This window comes from Anabas testudineus, chromosome 18 (genome assembly GCF_900324465.2).
Source record: "Anabas testudineus chromosome 18, fAnaTes1.2, whole genome shotgun sequence".
NCBI classification, from domain to species: domain Eukaryota; kingdom Metazoa; phylum Chordata; class Actinopteri; order Anabantiformes; family Anabantidae; genus Anabas; species Anabas testudineus.
Genome location: NC_046627.1, coordinates 7,098,595 through 7,125,769, shown reverse-complemented (window position 1 = coordinate 7,125,769; position 27,175 = coordinate 7,098,595). Strand labels below are relative to the sequence as shown.

Here is a 27,175-nt window from a genome sequence, read left to right as displayed (position 1 = left end):
AGAATCCATTTCCTCTTCAAACTCCTGTCAGACATTATCTACTGCACTTTGATCCCATCACTCATACCAGCTGTTTTCTACAAAGTCTCATCAACACCAACATCTGATCTGTGATGTTTCACTCTCACATCAACAACCAGGAAGCAGCTTCAACTCTGATCCACACACACACACACACACACACACACGCACACACACACACACACACACACACACACACACACACACTAACTCACCTGGTTCAACAACTGTCAGGTTGATGCTGTTGATGAGCTGAGTTTTGTCTCCATTTCCAACATGACACTCATATGTTCCAGTTCTTCAGAATCACAGACATGTCTCCGTCCTTCATCTCTGGATCTTTCAGCTCCACTCGACCTCAATATGATGGATGTTGGTACTTTTCATAAGAGCGGTCGTCAAAGTAAAAGACAACAACACCATATGACTTCATGTCAGCTCTGATTCACTCCAACAGTCTGATGTTTTTTTGGGAGCCTGACACTGAAGGACGACGTTGTCTCCAGGCTTCACTTTCACCTGGTCTAAATAACAACATAAAAGCTATATCTCTAACTCTTAATGTGAACATATTTTAAAATGATCACCATAAGAAAACAGCCCAGGTTTAAATTTCCTCTTCTAAGTTTTTACTGCACGCCGACACTGTGACATACGACCATCATCAGTCTATTAACAGACTTTGGTCGACAGTCCACAGTGACGCCCACCAGCTCAGATATGATTTCAGCTCAAACATGTATGGTTGGATTTCAAAACCTTATATTTTACCTGATAAATAATGAAAAGTAGGTGAAAAGCTGATGCTAGATCTCTGTGTTTCAAACATAGCTTAAACTAACTATTCTTAGACAGACAGTCATAAAGAGAAACTGCGTAAAGGTCTGTTAAACAAACAGAAACTGAAAAACAGGTTGTTGTTGGAAAAGTGAATTGTCCAGATGTAGTGAGAATTCAGATTTACTGGGATATGTTGTTTTGTAACATGATTAGGAATTAAGAAAATGGTAAATAAAAACTCAAATACATAAAATGACAACAATGAAACAGAAGCAAAGATCATGGTGGAGGAGAGTTTGAGGTAGAGTGGAGGAAACAGGAAGAAACTCTAGGAAAGAGGAAGAAGACTGAATGAAGACTGAATGAAAACTGAATGAAGACTGAATGAAGACTGAATGAAGACTGAATGAAGACTGAATGAAGACTGAACGAAGACTGAATGAAGACTGAATGAAGACTGCTGCCATAACACATCATCAAAAAAACTTAACACCCTGAGGAATCCAGATGTTGGAAGAGTTTTGATTTCTGGTCATGGTAATGTAACCATCCAGTAATTATCCTGTAACCATCCAGTAATCATCCAGTAATCATCCTGTAACCATCCAGTAATTATCCTGTAACCATCCAGTAATCATCCAGTAATCATCCTGTAACCATCCAGTAATTATCCTGTAACCATCCAGTAATCATCCAGTAATCATCCTGTAACCATCCAGTAATCATCCTGTAACCATCATCTGTTTATTGACAACCTGCAGTTTTACTAAGTGAAAGCTCAAGAATTTGGTGCGTATTGGTTGAAAAGAGGAAGGGGAGGTGATTGACTTACTGTAGCCCACTATTCTTAATATGTGTACACACTCTTAGGCTACAGGGTTTTTTTATTTATTCCCAACAATTTTGGTGAAAAGCAGGTTTATGAGTGTTTAAAGTGTCGGAGTCAGGAGACGCACAAACTCCCCCTTTAAAAAGTTGTAGTGTAGCTGTAAATCTGTAGACTCCACACACCAACCTTCACATGCAGACATCTGAGAGAAGAAGACCAACAAACACCAAGAGACAACAAACAACTGTAGAGCAGACGCCATGTGAAGGATCCAGCAGCTTTAAATGAACTGGATCAGTTCAACACGAACTGCGCCATTAGAGAGAAAAACTGACCAATACTACACCCTGTGAGGTCGGATACAGAATAAATCAAATCGTATTTGGTACTTATTGATTCTGACCTCTGACCTCACAGGATGTGAGTATGTGTGACTTGCTGTACAAACAGCAGCTTGATGCTGCTGGAAAACTACAAACTCCATCTTCACTGCAGAGTCTCGTCTGTTGCCGACTGCTCTCTGGATTTTCCATCTTGTTCAATCTGAAATTTCTCATATTTCTTCTCAGAGGGTTTGGGGCTATCTTTGTTCAGATTAAATGTCTCTGCTGATACTTGTGTGAGTCATATATTAAAATAAGTCTCCCTGGCTCTCACGTTTCCTTCCTCTCTGCGCTCTGAACCTGAGTTCCCACCTCTTTGCGCACTTTAACCACTGTGTGAACCAGGTAGGAGACGTGTGCTGCAGAAATCCTCACAATAAAATGACGAATAATAAAGAGCAGTCGACACTTAGAGATCAGCAGAATCCTTAAATAAAATACTTTAATTTGAACTAAATGTAAATGTTCTACAGCTGCTACCTCAGTCCTGTGATCATAATGTTCACAGAAAACCAGATTAATGTTGAAGTAACTTCAATAAATTAGAAAATTAAACAGAGTAATATAATAAAACATGTTTCCATGTGTCACCACCTCCTGCAGAGAGTTGAGCAGTGACAGGAATCAACCAGCAGGGGGCAGAATATGATCATGATCATATAAGAGCGGTGGTCAGTGGCTGGATTTCAAAACTTTAGATTTCACATGATAAATAATGAAAACTAGGTGAAAAGCTAAGATCTCTTCAAGCAACCTCTGATTCTGGTTGTTTGGGGGTGATTCTGAGTCATTGTGTTTCAAACACAGCTAAACTAAAACCAGAGCTGTTTAACAACACGACACAGAGGATGTGTTAACAATCATCAAACTGTTTGTTTTAATCAGTGTTTAAAACTTAGGAGGAAACAATGTTTAGAAAAGTATCTTAACTTCATTTCAACTATCAGTAAAAAATGTTAAAAACTATGTAATTTAAACAAAATAACAATATTTCAGTTGACATCATCACACATATGTTAACCTCAGTCTGTTTGAATAGAAATAAAAGTTTAAAGTTTCAGACTGACCACAGATCAACATGAGTCACTACAACACTTAGTACTTTTCTCTCAACACACACACACACACACACACACACACAGAAACAAGAGAAATGTGTGAAAAACCAATAATAACGTCTCTACTGAGAACTCCATATGAGCTGCAGTTTGGAACTGAAAGTACAAGTGTGTGTTGTGAAATGTGTGGATGTTTTTTTTGGCAGCTGCACTCAGATATGGCAGAAATCCAACAACTCAGTCTGACACACTGTGTTCACTTCAGCGGCTGCAGCTCAACAGTTTAATACATCAACATAATGATCTGTCCACACTGGTGGATTTGATCATTCAGGTGGTTTTTCTCAGTTTAATCTGGACAATAACATTAAATTCAATGTAACCAGCTGTTTAAATGTTTTACTGGTTGTAGCCTCACTAACGTTACACTTTAATAACTGTAGATCTTTTTGGCCTGTGAGCAAACTGCAGTTTATCTAATGTTGGTGGAAGGCAGGAGGTGATATGACTACTAGCATAACATCAAATAATGACGAATGATACAGTTCTATACTTTCGTCTTCGTTTCCTCATCTGAAACACAAATGCTGTAACAAACTGTCATTCCAGTACCTCCAGAGAGGTCTTTGACCCTTTAGGCCTACTCTTTGAATACTTGGTGGTTTCCTTTGTGGTTTAAAACAGTAGATCAGAGAACGACACTCAGAAGAGGTACAGTATGTTAAGTATCAGAGTAGAACCACATGACACCAGATTGTAAACTGAATGGTGACACTGAACCATAATCATCTCCAGTTTCATTTCTGACCAGAGGACAGTAATTGTTCACCTGTTCTGAATCAGATAATCCTTCATATTAGAATAATTAACATTAATACTTAAGGTAAATATATGATCTACTGTTGATCTTTGTTAGTACTTTATAGACATATAACCACATAAAACCACTGAGGAAGCAGGAGAATAAAAAGATTTCCACTAGAAATCAGTACGACGTGTCTCTGGTGTTCGTCACATTTAGTCAGACTTCTTTTTCATTTTAAAGAAAGTAAAACAAGAAACATATGTTGGCTTCAAACCAGTTTATTGAAAAAAAGAAAAACTTTGTGCAGTCTTATCTCATAGTCTAAGATTGAATCTATATAAATATGTAGTATATAGATTTACCCAGCAGATGTCTGTTCCTGTTCCACACTGACTGACAGTAGCTGGAATTATGGCTGGAATACTGGTTAAACACTGTATGAATTACTCAACCACATGAGTAGTTGAGTTCTATTAGTGTTTGTATTAGAGGATGGAGATTAAACTGAATTAGCTCTTCTTGTCAAAATAAGGTGATTCTGTAGATTCAGTTGTGCTGATGCTTGTGTAGCATGTTGTGACAATTCCCTCTCACGTCCATAATTATAACCCTATTTTTACTCCACAACCAGTTCACTCTTGTCTGAATCTGCAGATGAGTATTTAATCCTCCCATAACCACAGAACAGTAATACGTGCATAGTCTTTACCACAGTCATTCAGACAGTAGACCAAACATCCCCCAGGATAAAAGGCCCAACTCTGTCTGATGTAGCTCAGGTTGTAAGTAAGTTAAGAATATCTGTTATGAAATTAAAATAAACATTACTGGTTAAGTCAAAATCATTGATATGATTTGTTACAAGGGCACATTTCAATCAAAAGCTGGATTCTGGGTCTAAAAAAACATGTTGTAGCTTTAAGATACCAGCTAAACCTGGTAAACAGAGTAAAACATCACAGGAATTTACATTAGTAAATGCTGCACAGCTTTTGTTGAACACATGTTTAGTGTTCATGCTATTGTTCAAAATAAAAGGCAGGAGGAGAAGGGAGGACACATGACCAGACTTCCAGACTTGTGTTGTGAAAGAAAGAATAACCAGACAGTTCACCAAATCCGCAGCTAAGTCATCAATTAATGTGGCACGTTCATCATTTTACTTTGTGTACTGGTGGTGTGTGTGTAAATAAACTGTACACTCTGTGTTGTATTTTATCTGCTGTAAAAAACGAGACAACAGACATGAGTCTAGAATTTGACCAGAGCTCAGCTGTAACAAACTAAAGTCACATCAGAAAACTGAGACTGGACATGGTTCAACTTTCAGTGGGACAGTCAAACATATTTGTCCTGAACCTGGTGGGAGCTGAAACTCCCTGTAGCTTCATTTCCAGGGTTAAACCTTTTCATGCCTCGCCACCCAACAAAGTTTATGTTTAAATTTATGTTTGTTATGTGTGAAATATGTTTGTTACTGTTTGGAGGTAAAATATCTTTGGCTCCTTTTCTAACTATGATGACATAGTTAAGAATGAACAGTGAACGGAACAGTGGACTGAACTGTCAGGTGGACGATACTGACGGGTCCAGACTGAATAACAACTCTCTTATTTCGTGTCGTGTCCTGATGAACTCTGCACTCGTATGTTCCAGCATCACTTCTGATCACGTTTTTCAGGATTAAAGACAGGTTACCATCCTTTATCTGACTGTCCGCCAGCTCCACACGGCCCTTAAAAGATGGATGCTGATAGGTTTTATCTGACTGTTCCTGTAGAAGAACACGTATTCTGGCTCCAGGTCAGGTCTGCTCCACCTCATTCAGTCCAAGATGAGCTGTGATGATCTGCTGACCTGAAAAAGAATCAAGAACAGAAAAGATTAAAACAGTAATGTTACACTTACAGATGACTCATCACAAACACACATTATCTCCGGGTTGTGTAATTTGAGTCAGTTTGTGGGCAGAGTTGTAGTTGAGTTCCAGGTCCCAGAGCTGGGTGGGGGGCTTCTGTATCCCAACCCAATGCTCGACCACTGTTCCTTTAAATGCTGGTGTAAAATGGTAAAATCGAGTCATTTGTCAGCAACAACGTCTTCCACCTGCAATGACTTACAAAATTAAAAAAAGAAGGTCTTGTTTTTTAGTCAGCTCCACTTGACTAATGACAAATCTATCACAGGTTTAAAGAGCTTCATAGTAAACCCTGGACTGTGGGTTCATTATTCCTGAGATGAGAACTGAGTTTTCAGTTCCAGGAAAGTGGATCAGAGTCCGTTCAGTCAATTCAGTGTTGCTTTACTTTTGGCCTATGAAGGAAAACGATAAAGAGCAGAGCAGTTTAGCAATTTTAAAGCAGCAGCTCTAGAAAAATAAGACATTAAAGCAGATTAACAGCAGCAGTGAAAAAGCCTGAGTTTGTGGGTTGTCCTAATGGATACTGTTTAGTAAGAATTTATTCTGTTAAATTAAAACATACACACCATTTATTTGTAGACCTGATTGAAACCTATAACCTATAACTCTCCAATTGTGATGAATTACAGTTTAAAAGTCATAATCATTTTCACATATTAAAATGTTTTGATACACAGGAATGAACAGACTATTTTAAAACAAGTTAAGGTGTGAAAGCAACCAGAGAAACAGAGACAGGAAGGCATCAGGAACCACAGCCAAGTCCATAGTTACAATTTATTTTAGGGGCAAACAAATAAGACTCCAGGAAGGTGTTACGTACCAGGGACTGACTGGGACCAAACGGATAAGAACAAATAGATATTTATTACAAAAAGGGTGAGGGACACAGGGAACTAACAAATACTAACAAAGTATCAACTAAAAGAGACCCAAAACACGGTGGTAAAGCACAAACGAAAACCACAACCTGACGCACAAAGTAACAACTGAAAATACTGTGGAAACACAGGCAATAGACAAACTAGAAACCAACACACTACCACAAAACAAGATATGAACACAAATGAACTCATGAACAAGAAATACAAAGTAGCAATGAAAAAAAAAAAACAACTGACAAACTAGATGTACAAAGTAACAAACAAAAAGCACTGCAGAAGGCAGGCCAGATGAGAACAAACAAACAGAGTTAACAGGACAAAGTAACAACAAAAAATACGCTGCAAACAGGCAGGCAAACTCACAAACAAAACCAGGGTCAAACAAACGGGGTCAAACAGAGAGTCCAGGATTATCCAAAAAAGACTGACGAACAAACAAATGAGTGGCGACGAACCATGTGTCATGTGCATGAACGACCAAGAGTGTCAAACCACCAATGAGCAGAGGACTGAGGGGAGCTTATAAACCAGAGGATGACCAGGTGAAATAAGTCAGTAATTAGTCCAATGTGTGGAGAGTGGGGAAAGAGGAAGTCTATATGTGGGTGTGGCAGGAGGGTGAGACACAGAACGGAACAAAAAGACCTACAGACAAGGGCAGAGGGAGGAACCGTAACAGAAGGGTGGAAAACAGGCTGGGGTTGCCAGACGGATGCTGGCAGGTAATTTATTCAGGAGCAAGTAGAGGCATGACAAATGTTCTAATAAAGCTCCCTGGAAAATCAATGAGCTCAGACTTGTTCCAGGCCATGGTTCATACTTCAGAATAGTTTTTGGTTCAGTGTCTTGAAAACACAGGTTACTGGATACAACAAAATCCTGCTGCAACTACAAGAAAAGATGAACAGATGCAGAACAAAGTGCGATCAAAGGAAGTTGTTAGTAGTAGTTGTTAATAACTGTGATAATTGTAAAGATGTCTTTTGTTGCTACTGTCTTTTTGCCCTCTAGTTTTGAGTTCTACTTTAAGCCTTTTGTTCTTGTATTTTCTAGTGCCGGTGAAGATTCTCAGTCCTCCAAGTGAAGTTATCTGGAAGTTGAGTCATGCCAATTGGACTGGCCATTATCAACATTGTCCATTTAGGATGCAGCACAGTCGAGGCCGTTTTCCTATTCTAACCTAACGCAGCATCAGCAGCCATAGAGTAACCTTTACCATGGCAGAAATCAAGTTTCAACTAGTTCAGCTCCATTTGTGACAATAATATGGCTTTACCTGTTAAACAGTTTTACAGTAATCAGGCACAGAGCCTTTCATTTTTTTTTCAACTGAAAAAATTCATGTGCAGATTCAGCAGTTTAGAACCATTTTCACTCTGGATTTGGATTCATCACAAACAGAAAAACATCTGATCTGACTGATTAGAACTGAAATGTTAATGCAACTTTTAATTAATGTTAATGCAAACCGTGTACAGACTGTCTCTGTAAGACCCCTCAGTACTCTCTTTTTGTGCAGGTTGCTGTACCTGTAGCTGCCAGTATCAGGTTCAAAGCTCTGACCCTTAATAAGTGATCACTCAACATCACAATTATAGGATTAATAATATTACTATTATCATCGTTATTGTTAAAAGTTTAGTTAAAAGCTTTGAAAATGTTCAAAATGTACTGTTACACATTCATCTCTCATATACAGTAAACACCTAAAAATAATAAACTTCATGTGAATATTTTTCCTTTGTATTTTTACAGTAAATTTAAAAAAATATATAAATATATCATGTTGTGACAGCAGCTGATACAAAGAGACAATAAATATATTTAAATAAAAATGCAAAACAGATATGAACACTAACGGGTACTGAAATTTGTGTAAGCATCTTAATCAAACTACAGCAGCAGCTGAACCACGTTTGAATAACATAACTGTAAAAACCTTGGTGTGGTGATGATGTTCAACATGTCACAGGTGGGAGGAGCCAGAAAAACCTGTTTGTTACTTTGGACTCATGATATTTGCTCCTCTTCCTCTTTCTCCTCCACCTTCAACTTGTTTTCCCACATTTGACCGTTTCATCTTCGATCATCTCAGATCACTCACAGTTCTCCTGATGTAACTTGTAACTGTTTTTCACATCAACACACGACTCAGTAAATTTAGGAACAAAGAAGAACAAACTTAAAAAGCATTTTTATTGTCACCTACAAGATTTTCAAACTTTTATTCACATTGTACCAAAGATTTAAAAAAAGGTTTTCAAATCATTCGACCTCTATGACACATTAAAGAGATCAGCGCATAATAGGTAACATGAAATCTTTAGTGGGAGCTCATATCTTTGTATTTTTATAAAAACCAATGATGTACAGGGACGTAGATGATGAAGAAGATGATCAACAAGCTGCTGTTATGTATGTATGTAATAAAGATGTATAAAAGCTTATTATGAGGAAATAAAGTGCTTTAAAAAACACAGAAGCATAAAAGTGACAAAATTCTAAATCTGTAAAAAACTCCACCTTACAAACCCACAATTTAAAATATAAAACATTCAGTATCAGTCATCAGCTTAACCAGTGTTTACAGTGTGAACTGATAATAAAACTGACTTTAACTTTGAGGAGAGAGGAACCGTTTTTGGAGACATGAGACGTCCTTCAGCATCTATTGATATTTATAGATGATAAAACCAATAACAGAGAGAAGCAGAGCTGCAACAGACAAACCAGCTACCAGTCCAACATTCACATCCTTGCCTCCTTCATTCTCAGTGTTTCCAGCTGTGTGACCTGCAGATGAGAAGCAGCAGTGAGTCAGCAGGTGTCAGGTAGGTGATGAGTGAAGGACACAACAGAATCCATTTCCTCTTCTAACTCCTGTCAGACATTGTCTACTGCACTTTGAGCCCATCACTCTGATCAACTCTGAAGAGTGGCATCGTCTCCTAAATTCACTTTCACTGGGAAAAAAACACAGTGAATTAATATGATAATAATAAAAACATCTGATCACAGCAAATTCCAAAAAATCACGCCACACCCAAACATTGGCTTTCTTCACACAAATAAACATTAAGTGCGAGTTCATCATAAAGATAATTAGAGCTCAGACATATTTCCCTCCACCGATACTTTTTTACCTTTTTACACTACGTCTTTATGTTTCTCTTTTAGTTCATCGACTCTTCACTAATAATAAAATCTCAGCATAATGTAGCAGAGTAAAGTCTGCATGTTCCTGTGAGCTCTTCTACAGTCGACTCAGTCTTGATTAAAACTATATGTGGTCCCTGTTGTTGAAACATACAACTACAGTTTGGTAATTCTGGTTTCTGAGCTCCACCTGCAAAACGTCTGATCTGTAGAAAGGCTGACCTGTATTGTTGCCTCTGCAATAGACCCTCACTGGCCACCGAGTGCACGTGTTCACCTTCAGACAGCAGGATCAGTAAACAGAGCTCATTAACCAGCTCTTATTGTTGGTCAGAAGATGCTGCTCAGGCCAGCTGAGAGGGGTTCTAGGCTACCTGTGACCATGATGGGATGACGGTGTTGCTGTGGTTGTGGCTGTAGCCTGTGTTAGTAGGACCCAAGTAAGGAGTGAGATAAAGTAAAAGGATTATTTAAACCAAAGACAGTGAAGGTAAAATCCCTGTAAAAGAGGGCGAGAAAGGAAACAGTCCAAGTTCAGAATGAGGCAGAGTCAAACAGATATGTGTTAGAATAATAATATGAATAATAAAAATAATACAAAAGAAAAAGAGGAACTTTTCAAACAGTCTAAAATAATCATTTGGTCAAACGAATGCAGAAAATGAAGCAGACTAACAATTTCTAACAAGCAGAGATTTCACGTGTTCTTCAGATGGAATCGAAACATGTTTTATTGATATAAACTGGGAAAAAAGTATTTCTGTAAAATCTGTAACTCTGCTTTTTGTCTTTTATGTACGACCACAAGAGCTAACAGAGACGCCTGGAGACGATGCCAGTCTTTGGTGTGTGGATCCCCTCACTGGTGGTGTGGAGCAGACCAGACCTGAAGCCTGATCACTGTGTCTACTTTCACCGAGACCACTCACAAGAAAACTAGCAGCATCCGTCTTATTGTGGCCGAGTGAAGCTGAGAGATCCAGAGATGAAGGATGGAGAAGTGTCTTTGATTCTGCAGAGTGTCAACATCAGCCATGCTGGAACATATGGATGTGGAATTGGAGGGGGACAAGGAGAGGTGACCCTGAACTCATCAACACTGTGAACCTGAAGGTTGAAGACTCCGGTGAGTTTGTGGAGTTCAGTGTGTTTGTCTCTGGAACAGCAGTGAAGCTGCTTGGTGAACGTGAGGCTGTCCTATAACAGCAGAAAGCCTGTGTGGACGTTCCTCTGGTTAATGCTGCAGCTCAAACAAGCACAGTGGACGTTTGTGAAGTTCTGTGTAGCAGGAGAAGCTGGTGGACCACTTTCTAAACACAAACTTAAACCACACGCAGTCGACTCTGTCTTCCTCCATAAAACCAGAAAGAATCTCTGTGTTTCCATCAGGTTACTGTACAAAGTGGTTCTGCTGTGTTTCATGTAGAGACAGTCTCCATCTAGTGTTCAATGCATAGTAGTACACTCAGAATTACACAGGACAATGTTCAACAATATTCACAACAGAGTTGTTTCCATTTGAAAGACAGAATAGTAAATGTAAAGCTAACAGCTGAAGCTGAAATGTGACGTACTGATGTTGAATTTACAACAGGCACTAGTGGGCGTATAGACTTACTTTAAAGTTGGCGTTACACATATGAGAAGCTGACTGAGTGAACCAAAGTGAGACAGAGACAGCTCTGTGTGGGTGGAATAGAAATCATTATGTATTCAAAGACATTTCAATACATATGATTAAAGTTACATCACAGTTAAAATAACTTTCACCGACTCATTTACAGCTTGGTTCTGTTATTTTCTCCAACTTCAAGTTTCAAATATGAACTTTCTCTTTACAGATTTATCTTTCAAATGGTCAAAACATACCATCTATTTCCAGATTCTATCTAACCCACAGTCTCCCTGAATAAATACCTGACTTGTGTCCACTGATAATTGTCCACTGATAATGAACAAAATGACCAAATATTGATGATTTCAGGTTCTTCAATGGGAAAATTTGCTGCTTTTTTACAATAATAACTTTGATATTTGGGAGGTTTTGGGATTTTTAGTTGGATGAAGCAAAACATTATGAGAAGCTGTCTGATTTGACATATTGTACCTTTAAATCTGTGTCCTGGACTGATTTTTATTGATGAATGAATCAATGATGAGGATGAATGAAACATCACAGATCAGATGTTGGTGTTGATGAGACTTTGTAGAAAACAGCTGGAATGAGTGATGGGGTCAAAGTGCAGTAGATGATGTGACAGCTGATCCTCACAGCTGCTTTCTGCTCTGCAGGTCACACAACAACAAACATGGTGACGGAGGAGACGAGGACGGAAACGGGCGAGGACGTGTTGGGCTGAGAGTCGACTTGGTGGTTGCTGCTTTGGTTCTTATCGTCTTTGTGATGTTCATCATGAAGAAGATACAGAAACAACAGTTCTGCTGCTGATGGAGCAAGTGACCAACAGCAGGTCTGAAACTAAAGTCCGACCTGTTTTGAACCTGACTGTAACTCAGAGAGCTTCACAGTCTGTCAGTCAGTGTGTTTACATGGACTCAAGTCACCTGGTCACTGGAAATCTGAGTCCACGTGCAGCTAAAGAGTAATCTGATTACTCCTCCGCCCTGGGCTGATGTTGGAAGCGTGGTTCACAGATTTTATCTGTATGGAGAAAGAAAAGATGCTTTCCACCACAAACATGTGTCTGTGACTGACAGCGCTGTGAGACAGACACAGACAAACACAGAGCTCATTTTTACAGCACAAACTGTCTGAATGAAAGAAACACACAGTGAAAAGTGACTTATTTAGACGTCTACGGGGAACTTTGTGTTGGTTTCAGTTTGAGTTGGACTTGATTTAGAAACGAGGCAGCACCATCTCTCAGCAGCCCACAAACCAAAGTCCCATTGAAAAGTGTCTGCTGTCATTAACATGATGAAAACAGCAGCAGAAGTCAAATCTGTATCAGCAGATACTCAGTATTTTAGGAATGGGGCCTAAATATTTAATGGGAGCTTCATAAGTTTACGCTGAATTGTCTTCTATCTCATTCTGATCCAAACAAACATGTGATGTAGTTTGACTTTAAAGAAGCAGTTCTACGTTTGGGAAACATCCAGAAGAATAAATCCACTGAGCAGCCTCTAAAGATTTACTAGTAAATGTGTTGGATCATCAGATTCCACACATTTCATTAGTCTTTCCACGTTCTCCTCTCATTCTTAAATGACATGAAGTTTGTTTCCCACAATGTTCAACAACTGGTTTCTACCAAACGTACCTGACTTCACTTCACTCACTCGGTGTCTGTGTGGTAGATGGAAATTCTCATAGAGGTAATAGATAATAAACCTAAAACAATTGTTAAAATGTGAATAAGTTTGGATTAAGAGGATAGTGTAGAGGATTCAGAATTTATTCATATGAAATAATAGAAACATGTTAAGATTAGAAACAGTGTAAATGCTCCATACAGAAACCCAGTTTGTTGTGTAGAGAACAGTAGTATAGTCTGTGATAAAACAGGGAATTCTCTGAATGTGTTCAGTAAAGTTCACCTGTAATGAATTAGTTGTGTCTGTTAATGTCCAGTAGGAGAGTTCTCACCGCGGTAGCTTCATTCTTCATAAAGATGTCATAGAGTGAAGTCTGTGGGAGACATCTTTATTGATTTTCTCCCTTTCAGGGTGTAACACAACCACAGCAGCCAGTTGAAAACTACTGAATGTTTTTTACAGTGTTGGACCATCTATCATGTGTCTCATTTCTTTTCTGTCCTCACCACAGTGGTGTTGTCTGAAATATGATCATGAAATTTATCCTTAAGTGATTAAAGAAGTGAATACAACTCATGTCTAAGTTAAATATTTGCACTAGATTGTTATCAAGTGTTTATGTGGCAAAATGTGTGATATTGTGTTTGTCCATTAATCTATGAAAAGAGGAATTGAACATTTATTTTCCCTCGTCCGTTTGAAGGTTTTCAGTCACTCCTCTTTCCTCCAGTATTGAGTTCTGGTCACTTCAGCACCCTTCTGTTTTTCTATTATTGACATATGCCATTTTAAAAAATCTATCTATTTTGTTCAACAGAAACCGACAACCACCATTTCACTAAGGCCTGCATATGGCATAAGTGGATTTAACCAGTCATTGTTCACATTAGGATAAAAAGTGTCCGATAGCTGTAAACCCACAGCATTTTCCCAAAGAGCTGTAACTTTACGTACAACAATATAGATTCAGACAGTTTGCAACAAACATGTGATACAGTTCTCCATATTTTAAGTCTGGGATGGTCCAGGAAGAAGGTGGGCTTTACTCACTGTGACTCACAGAATCACAGAGACGTTGACAATGGAGGAAACACATCTTCAACGTCTGATCTGTAAGTAAAAACCTTTGTGTCTTTTCTTTACAGTGGTCTTGATGATGGCTCGGAGGAGGCTGAGCTCAGCTGTGAAGAAACACAACAAGGTAGAATCGGTTTGCAGGATGCAGGAGACATTTGGGAACTTTGCTCCTCAGGAAACAACAGTCGGTCGGTCAGTCGACAACATCCATGTCATGAGGTGGTGACACTTTTAATCTGAATCACTGAGCAGACCTACTAAAGATCTTATGATTTAGGGGACGTGGAGCATTTTACTTGGAGCATCTTTACATGAAAACTGAGCTGAGAGGAGTAAAAAAACTGTGTTCAGGTAAAACAGAGTAAACACAGAAGTACTGATTACTACTTCAGTTAGTGATGACTCAGCAATTATGTACTGGTAAAAACTGACTTGTGTCTGTTGCAACTTTCCATCTGCAGACAAACAATACTTTGCTGTTACAGCTTTAAATTGTGACGTATTACAACTGGACATTTACACTGACACCACACCAGAAAACCCCAGTCCAGCACCATCCTACAACCTTAATAATAAACATAAATCAACATCACTACTTCAGCTAAGAGTACAGAAATATACTGTAAATAATTAAATACATAAAAACAAAATTTTAGCAGTGAGAAATTAGGAAATATATGTATTAGCATAGAATTGTGTTTTCCTGCTTCTTTTACTTTAGGCTCTGTACGTTCATCTCATCTGCACATGGTCATGTGATCTTGTGATGTTTGTGAACATTACACCATCATTTACGTAGATGATGAACTCTAATACTGTGTAAGTATATGAATTAAATTAGACTACATCAAACGCTGTGTTTTTACTATTTTACTGAAAGTAAAATAAAATATTTTCATTGGTGTTTTATAGATTTTTTTAGTGTTCACTTCTCATTTATTTCACTTCACATCCCGTGTTTTTAATAAAAGTCGTCATTTTCAATATATATTTTTCTACATGAATGTCCATGATGAGCTAAATGTTAAACAGATTCACAAAGATGGTTTGATCAGATCTTTATTGCATATCAACACAGAAAGTCGTTGGTGTTATTTTGTACATGAGTACTTTTAAAGGGTTTGGGTATTTTAACCACACGCACTGTTTGCATGGACTCAGTGCAATAACCCCATGTGACTTGAAGTGCTGTATAGTATGTATATAATTGCAACTAAGTATGTAAATAATGTCTCTTAATGTTTCATGCAACCCGAGGGTACAAAAGACAGAGTCAGACCACATCCAAAGTCTTGCTTGTCTTGTGCAAACTTGGCCAATAAAGCTGATTCTGATTCTGAAGAAAGCATTTTTCTCCACAAATTCAAATCATATTATTAAATTTTTGAATCTTGTTTTGTAATTTTCAGATCAACTTTCAAACATTCACCCTCTGGTTTCAGTGTTGTCTAAAACATTATTGTTAGTTCATATATAGAGCAGCAGGTTCAGTTTCAAGTTTCAAGGACTGGATGGAGGGTATGTTTACAAAGAGACCTATAAATCAGTTTTATATGTGGAGACTTTAATATTGATCTTATAAATCCTAACAAACATAAAATCACTGATGAATTTATTACTACAATATATAGCATGAAAAGAATCACCGACTCAGCAGAATTTCCTCTTATGGTGCCACTTTAATTGATAACATATTTAAAATGATACTGAAAACAACACAGTGAGTGGATTATTAATTAATGACATTAGTGACCATCTGCCAGATTTTACAGTCTATATTTACAATTACAGGAATATTAAAGCAGACAAGCAAACCGAGTAGAGACGAGTGAGGACAGAGGACATTAACACACTAAAGAATGACCGACTGGTTCAGAGCTGGGACACAGTATATCAAGAAAAAGACATTAACAAGACACATGAAACATTCTTAAATATTTTTAAATCCTTATATGATAAAAATCTACTGATTTCAATGAAACTGATTTGACGTTAGTAAAAACTGTCATTGACAGGATTTAAAACCATTAACATACATATGTAACTCATTCTAAACAGGTTTATTTCCAAACTAAATCAAAATTACTAAAGTTATACCTTTGTACAAAACTGGGAGCAAACACCACTTCACAAACTACAGACCTGTCTCTTCACTTCCAAAATCCTGAAAAACCTTTCAACAATAGATCAGATACATTCTTAGAAAAGCTCCAGTTACTCACTGACAGTCAATATGGATTCAGAACAAACTGATCTACATCACTGGAAATAATGGAATTAGTAGAGGAAATCACAACTGTCATTAATCAAAAGAAATATGCTGTGAGAGTTTTCAATGGTCTTAAAAAAGTTTTGAGAAAATCGACTGTGACAAACTATTAAATGAAGTGGAAACTTATGGGACCACAGGGATAGTATTACTAAAATGTCAAGTCACTTCAAATCGTCACCATTTCAGGAGATCTGACTTTAGTTGGACTCATTTAACTCCAAATAAAGATGATTAGAGAACAAAAGTTGTTGGGTCATTTGTGCTGACGTCACTATGAACAGCAGCACTGATGTCTAATAATGTCAGTGGATCGAAAAGAGAAAGAGACAAAAGACAGAACAAGACTTCAGAACAAGTCCTCAACATCTGGATCCTGGAATAATCGGAGCTTCATCTTTAAAGGACTGGAAGAGGAACAAGTTTACAAGGAATCATTTAGAACTGGTTCAAGAAGAAACTGATTGAATCCATGAATCTGAAAACGTGTGTGTGAGTGAAAGAGACAGACATGTAGAGACTGAACTATCTGTTCAACAGAGACGACGTTTCTCTGACAGGACGACACTCTCAGTACTACACTGAACACAGAGACAATGAGGAACCAAAAGACAAGAACCTAAACATACTCTTAGGCCAAAACCCAAACCCAATCCCAAACCCAGGATAAAGAGGTTCAGTGAATGTGGTGTTGAAGGTGTGGAGGTGGATCAGTTTGTCAGAGGAGACTCTGTAGAAGGACAGAGTCCCAGCAGGACAGTCCACATACACTGATACTCTGTTAGAGACAGAGGGGGAGATGATTGTAAGTCTGTTATTGTGAAGAACAGAGTAACCAATGAGATCAGAGCAGAACAGACCCCAGGAATGACCTTTGTATCCAAACACACAGTCTGTAATGTCTCCTTTCCTTCTGATTCTTCTGTAACTCACTGATATTAAAACCCATCCGCTCCACTCGACCTCCCAGTAACAGCGACCAGTCAGACCATTACTACACAGCAGCTGAGGACACCATTGGTCAAATCTGTCTGGATGATCAGGATATGACTGATCCTCCTCCACACGTGTCACCTTCCTGTTGTTGTCAGACAGTCGTAGTTGTCTGTTCACTGTGTTTGTGTCGATGGTGAGTTGACAGAAATCTGATGGAGAGAACAAGACACAATCCAGCTGCAGTTATTAATCTATCATCAGTTTGATGAGGACTCATGACATCAGGGATTTGAATGAGTGATGTGACAGTTTGAAGATGGTTGAATGTTGCTGCTTTGTTTTCATCAGTCTCATTAAAAACACACTTACACTTCCTCAGACCTGGTCTCAACCATCGGACTCCACCAGGCTCCACCCTGAAAGGAGGAGGGGGGTCAGAGCAGCACATTCTCTTTCAGCATGCACACATAGACATTACATGGCTCTCATACACACAGTGTGTTCTGGTTCTGTTCTAATGGAGGCTTGTATGTAGGGATGGACATTCAGCAAACAACTAAGGAATTGGAGTCTCTAATGTCTGTGGACTGATCTCAGCTGAGCTTCACACGTTGTCCTGTGTTCAGAGGAAGTCTAGTTCACCTACAGCTACTGGATATTGATCATTACACACAGACTTTGTGGCTTCATCTGATTTGGTGTCAGATTTGTTGGAACAGCCAGAGACAGAAAGAGAAAACAGGAGTTTGAGGAGAAAAACATTCAATCACAAACTAATTCTTCAACTGGGAACAACAAGGAGTTTTTCTTCTTTGACAGATTGTAATGATGAAATGCCTACAGCTCCACTGCCCTCCCCCCTCTGGGAAAGTCGGATCACAACCTGGTACATCTCCTCCCACAATACACACCTTTGGTTCATAGGCAGCCTCCCACCATTAAAACTGTAAAGAGGTGGACAGAGGGGGCACACTCTGCCCTGCAGGGATGCTTTGAAGAGACAGGCTGGAAGACTCTCTGTGAACCTCACGGTGAGGACAATGATGGACTGACAGACTGCATCTCTAACTACATCAATTTCTGTGTGGACACCCAGGTACCCACAAAAACCATTTGCTGCTTCCCAAACAATAAGCCCTGGGTCACTAAGGACATTAAAGCCATCCTGAATGACAAAAAGAAGGCATTCAGATCAGGAGACAGGGAGGCAGCAAAGAGGGTCCAGAGACTGCTGTCTGTCAAGACCAGGGAAGGGAAGGAGGTTTACAGGAAAAAACTGGAACAACGCCTTCAACAGAACAACACCAGGGAGGTTTGGAGGGGCATGAGGACCATCACTGGCTACAAGTCCAGCAGCCAGGAGAATGTGGGGACTGTGGACCGAGCCAATGAATTGAATAATTTTTTCAATCGATTCCAGGCTGATCCACAGAGCCCACTTCAGTTCACTAACTGCTCCTCAGTCCCTCCCCCACACGACTCAGCCACCACCCTAACAATCTCAGCTGAGCAGGTGAGAAGAGAACTGCACAGGCTTCACCCCACAAAAGCTGCAGGTCCTGATGGAGTCAGCCCAAGGGTGCTGAAAGCCTGTGCTCCTCAGCTATGTGTTGTTCTCCAACACATCTTCAATCTCAGCCTGCACCTGGAGAGAGTTCCTCTAGGGTGGAAAAAGTCGTGCCTTGTTCCAGTGAATAAGACGCCACGTCCCAGAGTCCTCAATGACTTCAGACCAGTGGCTCTGACATCACACATCATGAAGGCTTTTGAGAGGCTGATCCTGGAGTCCCTCCGACCTCTGGTTAAACCCTCACTTGACCCTCTCCAGTTTGCTTATCAACCCCATACTGGAGTGGATGACGCCATCATACACCTTCTCCATCGCACCTACACCCACCTGGACAAGCCTGGGGGCTTAGTGAGGATCATGTTTTTTGATTTCTACAACACCATCCGGCCTGCACTGCTGGGAGAGAAATTAAAGAACATGCAAGTCAACACTCCCCTGATTTCCTGGATCATGGACTACCTCACTAACCGCCCACAGTACGTCCGCCTGTAGAACTGTGTGTCTGACACTGTGGTCAGTAGCACAGGTGCTCCACAGGGGACAGTTCTGTCTCCATTCCTCTTCACCCTGTACACCTCAGACTTCAGGTACAACTCAGAGTCCTGTCATCTTCACAAGTTCTCTGATGACTCTGCAGTTGTAGGATGTATTAAGGGTGGAGACGTCACGGAGTACCGTGGAGTGGTGGACAGTTTTGTTGACTGGTCTGGACTCAACCATCTGCACATCAACAAAACAAAGGAGCTGGTGATGGACTTCAGGAAATCTGGGAGTCCTGTCATCCCTCTCTCTATACATGGGGAGGAGGTGGAGGTTGTATCTGAGTACAAATACCTGGGAGTGTACTTGGACAACAAACTGGACTGGACCAAAAACTCATCAGCATTGTACAGGAAGGCTCAGAGCCGGATGTACTTCCTGAGGAGACTCAGGTCCTTCAACGTCTGCAGCACCATGCTGCGGATGTTCTATGAGTCTGTGGTGGCCAGTGTCATCTTTTATGCTGTAACCTGCTGGGGCGGCAACATGTGGGTGGCAGACACTAACAGACTAAACAAACTGATTAGGAGGGCTGGCTCTGTTCTGGGGGTGGAGCTGGACCCTCTACATGTTGTGGCTGAAAGGAGGATGCTGTCCAATCTCCTCTCAATCTTGGACAATCCCTCCCACCCACTACACAGTGTGTTGGTTGGACAGAGGAGCACGTTCAGCCAAAGATTTATTAACATTAAATGTTCCACAGAGCGCCACAGGAGATCCTTTCTACCTGTGGCAATCAATCTGTACAATTCCTCCCCCCTCTGTAAGGGGCGGGGGAAGTGATACTGTCATAAACTTGCTGTGCATATATTGACCCAATTTCATTTATCTATTTACGTATTCTGTTTATATATTGAGTTTTTCGGTATTGATGTTATTGTGTATTTATGTTTGTGTATTTATGTTGGTGTTGGATCTTTCCTGGTTGTGGTTCCTTTCTTTCTGTCTGTTTTGAGAACAATGGTAATGAGGCAAAACAATTTCCCTCTGGGATCAATAAAGTTTTTTTGAATCTTGAAATGAACATGAATTTGAACTGAGCATGAATTTCCTGCTCAGTTCACAGAATCTAATGTAACACCTGATTTCATCATGAGGAGATTTGTTCCCAAAGTCAGAATGAGACACTGAAGTCAGAATTACAGGAGCTCCCCTCTTTTTTTTGCTGAATATAAAGTGCTTCAGTGAAGATTTGTCATCAGCTGAGAGGAAATGTTTCCAGCACAAAACTACTTTCTGCTGCAGTGTTCATCAACACGACTCCACAGTGAGACACAAACTGATGCTGACACATGTTTCTTCCTTCCATGGCAAAGAGGTGCATTTGTTTAACTAATCTAAACAGACAGTGATTAATCATTAACATTCCTACTTCCTCCTCCATCAGACATTGTCTGTGGCTACAGCAGGCCTCCCCTATACCTCAAAGTGTCCAGTGTCCAGTGTGGATCATCCAGTCCAGCAGACAGCAGCTTCAACCCTGCGTCTCCTGGATGATTGTAGCTCAGGTCCAGCTCTCTCAGATGCGAGGGGTTGAAACTCAGAGCTGAGGCCAGAGAAGCACATCCTTCCTCTGTGATAAGACAGCCTGACAGTCTGCAGACACACAAAACAACACAGGAGACTTGGTGCTGGGTTTTTTGTACAGACTGTAGGAGAAAAAGAGCAACTTCAGTATGAAAGATGATAGGAGATACTAGACAGTACAAGGGGTCATAGATAGGACATGGGTAGGAGAGGAGTTCTGGGTTACAAGGTCACGAGTGAAAACACAGCCTTGTAGTGGGAATTTATGGTATAAACATTCAGCCTATATGCAGAAGAAATGTATGTCTTCCTTATGGTACACATATACTTAGTGCGTTAGGAATGTTATGTGGAGGGGGCTCTGAGAAGTATAAATACGAGGGTTAGAGAGAGGTAGAGGAGAAGACATTTACATGATTGTGGTGTTTTCTCCATGCCGGCATGTACGCATTAAACTGAGATGGTTCATCACACTGAGTCCTTCCTTGAAGTCTACTGTCATGATTCCAGCTCCGCCTCCCTGTCTGTCCCTGCTTTCCTTGTTTTCTCCCTATCAGGTGGCCTGCTAATTACTGATTGTCTGCACCTGGGCTTCCCCTGTCCCTTTATTAGCAGGTCAGTCAGCTTCCTCTTTGCCAGATAGTTGTACTCCAACCTGTGAACAGCACTATCCAGCATGACCTTAAGATTGATTTTTGGAAACAAACCCTGCCCGACCTGAAACCTGTCTCTGCCTGACTCCCCCCTAACCGGACCTGCCTTCTGTTTTGACCTGCCTCTGCTCTGCTCTTCAACAACGTGAGTGTTTTCTGCCTGACCTGTTCCTGCTCCCCTCTGCCTGTGTCCCTGTTCTGTCCCTGAATTGGATTTCCCTGTGTATGAGCTGGACCGTCCCCTGACATCGTTATCAGTCTATTGGATCTCTGTTTCTATGTTACCTCTCAGTACTGACCTGGATTGTTGTTTGGACCTCGGATCTTGCCTCGCAGACTTTAGTGCTTGGACTGCTTCTTGTGTAAAACCCTGGATTCGTCTCTTACTCTGCGTCTCGGCTTTCTGGAAACCTGTCACTGTTTTGTTCACTAACCCACTGTGCTTTTGCCATTTAGCCTGTTCTGCATATCATTCCTCCTCTGCTCCCAGTCAACATATGCCTCACTCTACTGTCGGCCATTTTGGAATCTAAAACTCTTCAGTCTTCTCTCTGGTTCACTCCTCCCCGCTTCTCAGCCACAGCTCATCAGGACTTCAAACACCATACTCACCTGACGACAGCTCTGTTCAGCCGCAAGTCCCGACTTTCATCCACTGCATCATTATTGTCAATAAAACATTTCTTGTCTCAGTTCTCTGGTCCTGTGTGGTCTCTGGCTATGGAGTCGGATCCTAGGCGCATGACATCTACTAAGATTGAGCAATATATAGAGGAAGAGGAAAATTTTCTACTACAAGACCAATATCACATACTCCTACTTGTATTTGATGCAAATTTAGTCACATAAGGTGGAAAGGAAAAGTAAGTGAATTTCCTGTGTTGCATAATTTTTATTTTTTATATTTGTGGCATTCAGGTCAAATTTAATAATAATAATAATAATAATAATAATAATAATAATAATAATAATAATAATAATAATAATAATAATAATAATAATAATAATAATAATAATAATAATAATAACATTTATTTATAGAGCACTTTTCTAAACATATTTCACAAAGTGCTTCACAAGAGAGACTAAAAAAAAAACATGTAGCCCAACAAGATCAGCTAGAGCAAGCACTAGGCAAATAGTGGAGAGGAAAAACTCCCCCTAGAAGAAGAAACCTCCGACAGAACCAGGCTCAAGTTAAACGGCCGTCTGCCTCGAACGGTTGGGGTGCAGGAAGCAGTAATATAAACAAAACAATAATACAAACAAAACTTACAACAACTACCGCATCAGTCCTTAGGAATACCGATTCCAACGGAAAGACATTGTAAGTTAATGGAAAGTCTTCCCAAGGACAGATTTGTTTTAGTTTACAGAAGATCGCAAAAGGCTCGCCGGTAGAGGTTTGTTTTAAGGAGAGATTTAAAAGATGTTACTGAGTCAGCTAATCTTATTTTGTCGGGTAAGTTGTTCCAGAGTTTGGGGGCTCCAACTGAAAAGACTCTGTCACCTCTAGTAGTCATTCTGACATCGGGGACATACAGAAGATTTCTACCAGAGGATCTCAGGCTACGTGCAGGCTCATAAGGCTTTAAAAGCTGGGATAAATAGCTGGGGGAAAGACAATGCAGAGCTTTAAAAGTTAATAAATAAGTTAATAAAATCTTAAAATCAATCCTAAAACATACTGGCAGCCAGTGTAAGGAAGCTAATACAGAAGTGATGTGATCGTATTTTCTTTTTCTAGTTAAGAGTCTTGCAGCTGAGTTCTGAACAATCTGGAGCCGATTAATAGATTTATGGCTGAGACAGGTGAACAGACTGTTGCAATAGTCAAGGCGTGAGGAAATAAATGTATGTAAGATTACTTCAGTGTCATGAAAAGAAAGAATTGAACGTATTTTGGAGATATTTCTAAGATGATAAAAACATGCCTGAACAAGCTTTGTGACATGATGCTCGAAATTAAGTTTACTATCAAACCAAACACCAAGACTTTTTGCAGTGGGCTTAGAATTAGCTAAGAGAGAATCTGTGCAGGACAAAATGTGTTTGGCTATAAATTGTGGTCTGATAACAATTATTTCTGTTTTGTTAGAATTCAGCTACAGGAAATTTTGAGCCATCCAGTTTTTTATCTCATTTATACACTCATGTAAGGAACTCAGTCCCCCGTGGTCTGATATCTTAAAGCGACAGTACAGCTGAGTGTCATCAGCATAGCAATGAAAAGAAACACCATGTTTGCGAATAATATGTCCCAAAGGGAGCATATACAAAGAGAACAAGATTGGCCCCAGCACTGAACCTTGTGGGACTCTGAACTTTACTGGAGAAAAAGACGACTTGTAGTTGTTAACGGTAACACAAAACGATCTGTTGGACAGGAATGAGGAGAACCAGTCCAGTGCAGTGCCTTCTATTCCAGCCCAGTGCTTTAGCCGGTCTAACAAAATTTGGTGGTCTACTGTATCAAAAGCAGCAGTAAGATAAAGGAGGACAAGAATAGAGCACATACCAGCGTCAGAGGCCAACTATATGTCATTAGTTACCTTCAGTAGGGTGGTCTCTGTACTGTGCTATTTGCGAAAACCAGATTGCAATTCGTCAAAAATGTTACAGTTGTCTGCAGCTAGAAATAAGTGTTTAGACACGTACTTTTCTAAAATCTTTGATATGAAGGGTAGTTTGGAGATTGGTCTGTAGTTTTCGGGGGATGAGGGATCTAGACCAGGTTTTTCAAAAGAGGTTGCACACATGCAATTTTTAAATATTCTGGCACAATCCCAGTGGACAGAGAAGTATTGAAAATAATCAGGAGAGAGGGAGAAAGCGAATCAATGATCGAGATTAAGAACTTAGTCGGGATGACATCAACTGGGCTGGAAGATGGTTTCATTTTAGATACAGTTTGTAGTAGTTGTAGTAGCTCAAATACGGTCATGGGAGGAAACCGGCTTAAAGTGCATTCTCTAAAAGGGTGTGAAACTATGACTGGTGAGGAGGTGGGGATGACAGAAGCTCTGATTGATTCTATTTTATCATTAAAATAGGTTAAGAACTTCTCACACTCTGCATCACCTTCAGCCGGGATCCTAGGAGGGGTTGGGTTTACTAACTTGTCAACAGTCTGAAATAAAAACTGAGGATTATGCAGATGAGCAGTGATCGGGTCTGAGAAGTATTTAGCTCTGGCATTCTTTACCATCGTATTGTAGTGGAGTAATGCTGTGTCTTTACGGGACACATTTGCAGTTTTTAAGGGAGCAGCAGCCTCTAGCGCAGAGGCACAATTATTATTGAAAAGGCGGAAGATATCATCAACATGTGATGTGCAAGAAATACCCTGCTTCAACATAGAAAAGGTGCTAGTGGACTTTACTGCTGACTGGCTGTTAAATAGACGGCATTTAACTGAGAATCTTTGAGGTACAGAGATTGGATGAAGACAAGTATCAACTAAGACACATTTATGATCGGAGATGGAGTCCTTTAACTCAATGGAATTTAGAGTCAATCCTAAAGTGAATATCAAGTCAAGGGTGTGGCCCTGGTTAGGGGTCGGACCTTTTACATATTGAACCAGGTTGAAAGATTCAGTAAGACTGATAAAATCATTTGCTAGAGTATTAGTATTATTTTCAATATGAAGGTTAAAGTCTCCAACAATAATGAACTTATCATACCTCACAACAATGTCAGCAACAAACTGGGAAAATTCTGACAAAAAGTTACCATTAGCTTTTGGTGGGCGGTAGATGACAGTACAACATACAGGAACAGAGCAGTGGATAAGAAATGACAGCTTCAAAGCTGTGAACCTGTTTAAGTGATAGCATTGAGCATTTGAATTGATTTTTAAAAACCACAGCAACACCACCACCCCGGCCACTTAAATGATTAATTTATGCAAAAAATCTGAACGTTATGAAACGTGAACACTTTTTTGCCAATACCTTTATCAGTAACATTAACAAGAAAAACTAAAATCCTCATGTAGAGAATGTCTGTGAGTGTAAAAAAATACTATGTATAGATTTGTCTACTTGGGTCTCTCTCATGTCAGCAGTTTTGGACTTTCTAAATTTCGCCAATGATTCTCATAGAAACAAGGTGTCTGGATCTAGAAAAACCTGCTGCAGAAAAATGAACTTAAGATAATGAAGCCTAACCTGAGAGTTTCCAGTTTACAGTGTGGATTCTTCAGTCCAACAGACAGAAGCTTCACTCCTGAATCCTGCAGGTTGTTGTTACTCAGGTCCAGTTCTCTCAGACTAGAGGACTGGGAGGTGAGAACTGATGACAGAGCTTCACAGCTACTTTTTGAGAGGTTACAGCCACTCAGTCTGAAAAACAGTGATGTATAACATGACAACATTTGTGTCAAACTGTAATTGTCACAATTCCTGCCTGATGCTGGTCCAGTTTGTTTCTCTCTCTTTCACCTGGTCCAACTCCTGCTGCTCTGCTCCCCAGCCACTTCCTGCTATGCCCATACATGGACTGACTTCCTCTTCCATTTCCTCCACTCTAGTTACTGATCAGTTATTCACCCTCTCCTTTATGAGCTCCCTTCAGCCCTCAGTTCACTGCTAGACTGTCAGTCTATGACTCTCCAGCCATTTCCCTGCCTTGTTCCCAGCCTTGCTTCCCTGCCCATGTTATACCCTGGACCTTGCGCTTGCCCTCTAGTGATTTTTTCCAGCCCTGTGTTTCAGACCTTTTCTCCCTCACTCACTAGTCCTTGGATAACGGACATTGATATTAATGACAAACTTTTGGAACTTAAAACTTGTGACAATACAAAGTTTAATTTGCTTGGGTCTCTCTCATGTCAGCAGTTTTGTACTTTTTAAATGTATCCAGTTATTTAAAACATAAACTTGACCTGACCTGAGAGCCTCCAGTTTACAGTGTGGATTCTCCAGTCCAGCAGACAGAAGCTTCACTCCTGAATCCTGCAGGTTGTTGTTACTCAGGTCCAGTTCTCTCAGACTAGAGGACTGGGAGCTGAGAACTGATGACAGAGCTTCACAGCTTCTCACTGAGAGGTTACAGCCACTCAGTCTGAAAAACAGTGATGTATAACATGACAAGATTTGTGTTAAAATAACTTTAAATATGTTGTAATACAAGTGAACAAGTGAAACGTTATTTTCTGTTGTTGAAATATAGTAGCTGTGGATTCAATGAATAATAAATTTCACTTTCTTTACACTTACACAACTTTCTTGGAGACTTTGACGACTCCCAGCAAAAACAGAAGATCCTTCTCTGAAAAGTATGAAGAGTATTTAAAACAATCAAACACGTCCAGATCTTTTCCTGATGACACCAACACGAAGAGCAGAGCTGACCACTGAGCAGGAGAGAGTTTATATGTGGAGAAACTTCCTGAGTCCAGGTACTGTTGGATCTCCTCCACTAGAGAACGATAGTTCAGTTCATTCAGACAGTGGAACAGGTTGATGCTTTTCTCTGCTGACG

General features: G+C 39.9%; 1 protein-coding gene and 1 long non-coding RNA gene across 2 annotated transcripts in view; both read right to left on the bottom strand.

Moving 5' to 3' along the window:
• Positions 1-27,175, bottom strand: part of LOC113168720 (NLR family CARD domain-containing protein 3-like) — a 434,580-nt gene that overhangs the window by 22,259 nt on the left and 385,146 nt on the right. The gene's annotated exons all lie outside the window — the stretch shown is intronic.
• LOC117153098 lies at positions 529-16,705 on the bottom strand. The gene is made up of 3 exons (XR_004463536.1): positions 16,348-16,705; positions 5,480-5,483; positions 529-540 (listed from the first exon to the last, which is right to left on the bottom strand). It is a non-coding gene; the product is annotated as an uncharacterized LOC117153098 (long non-coding RNA).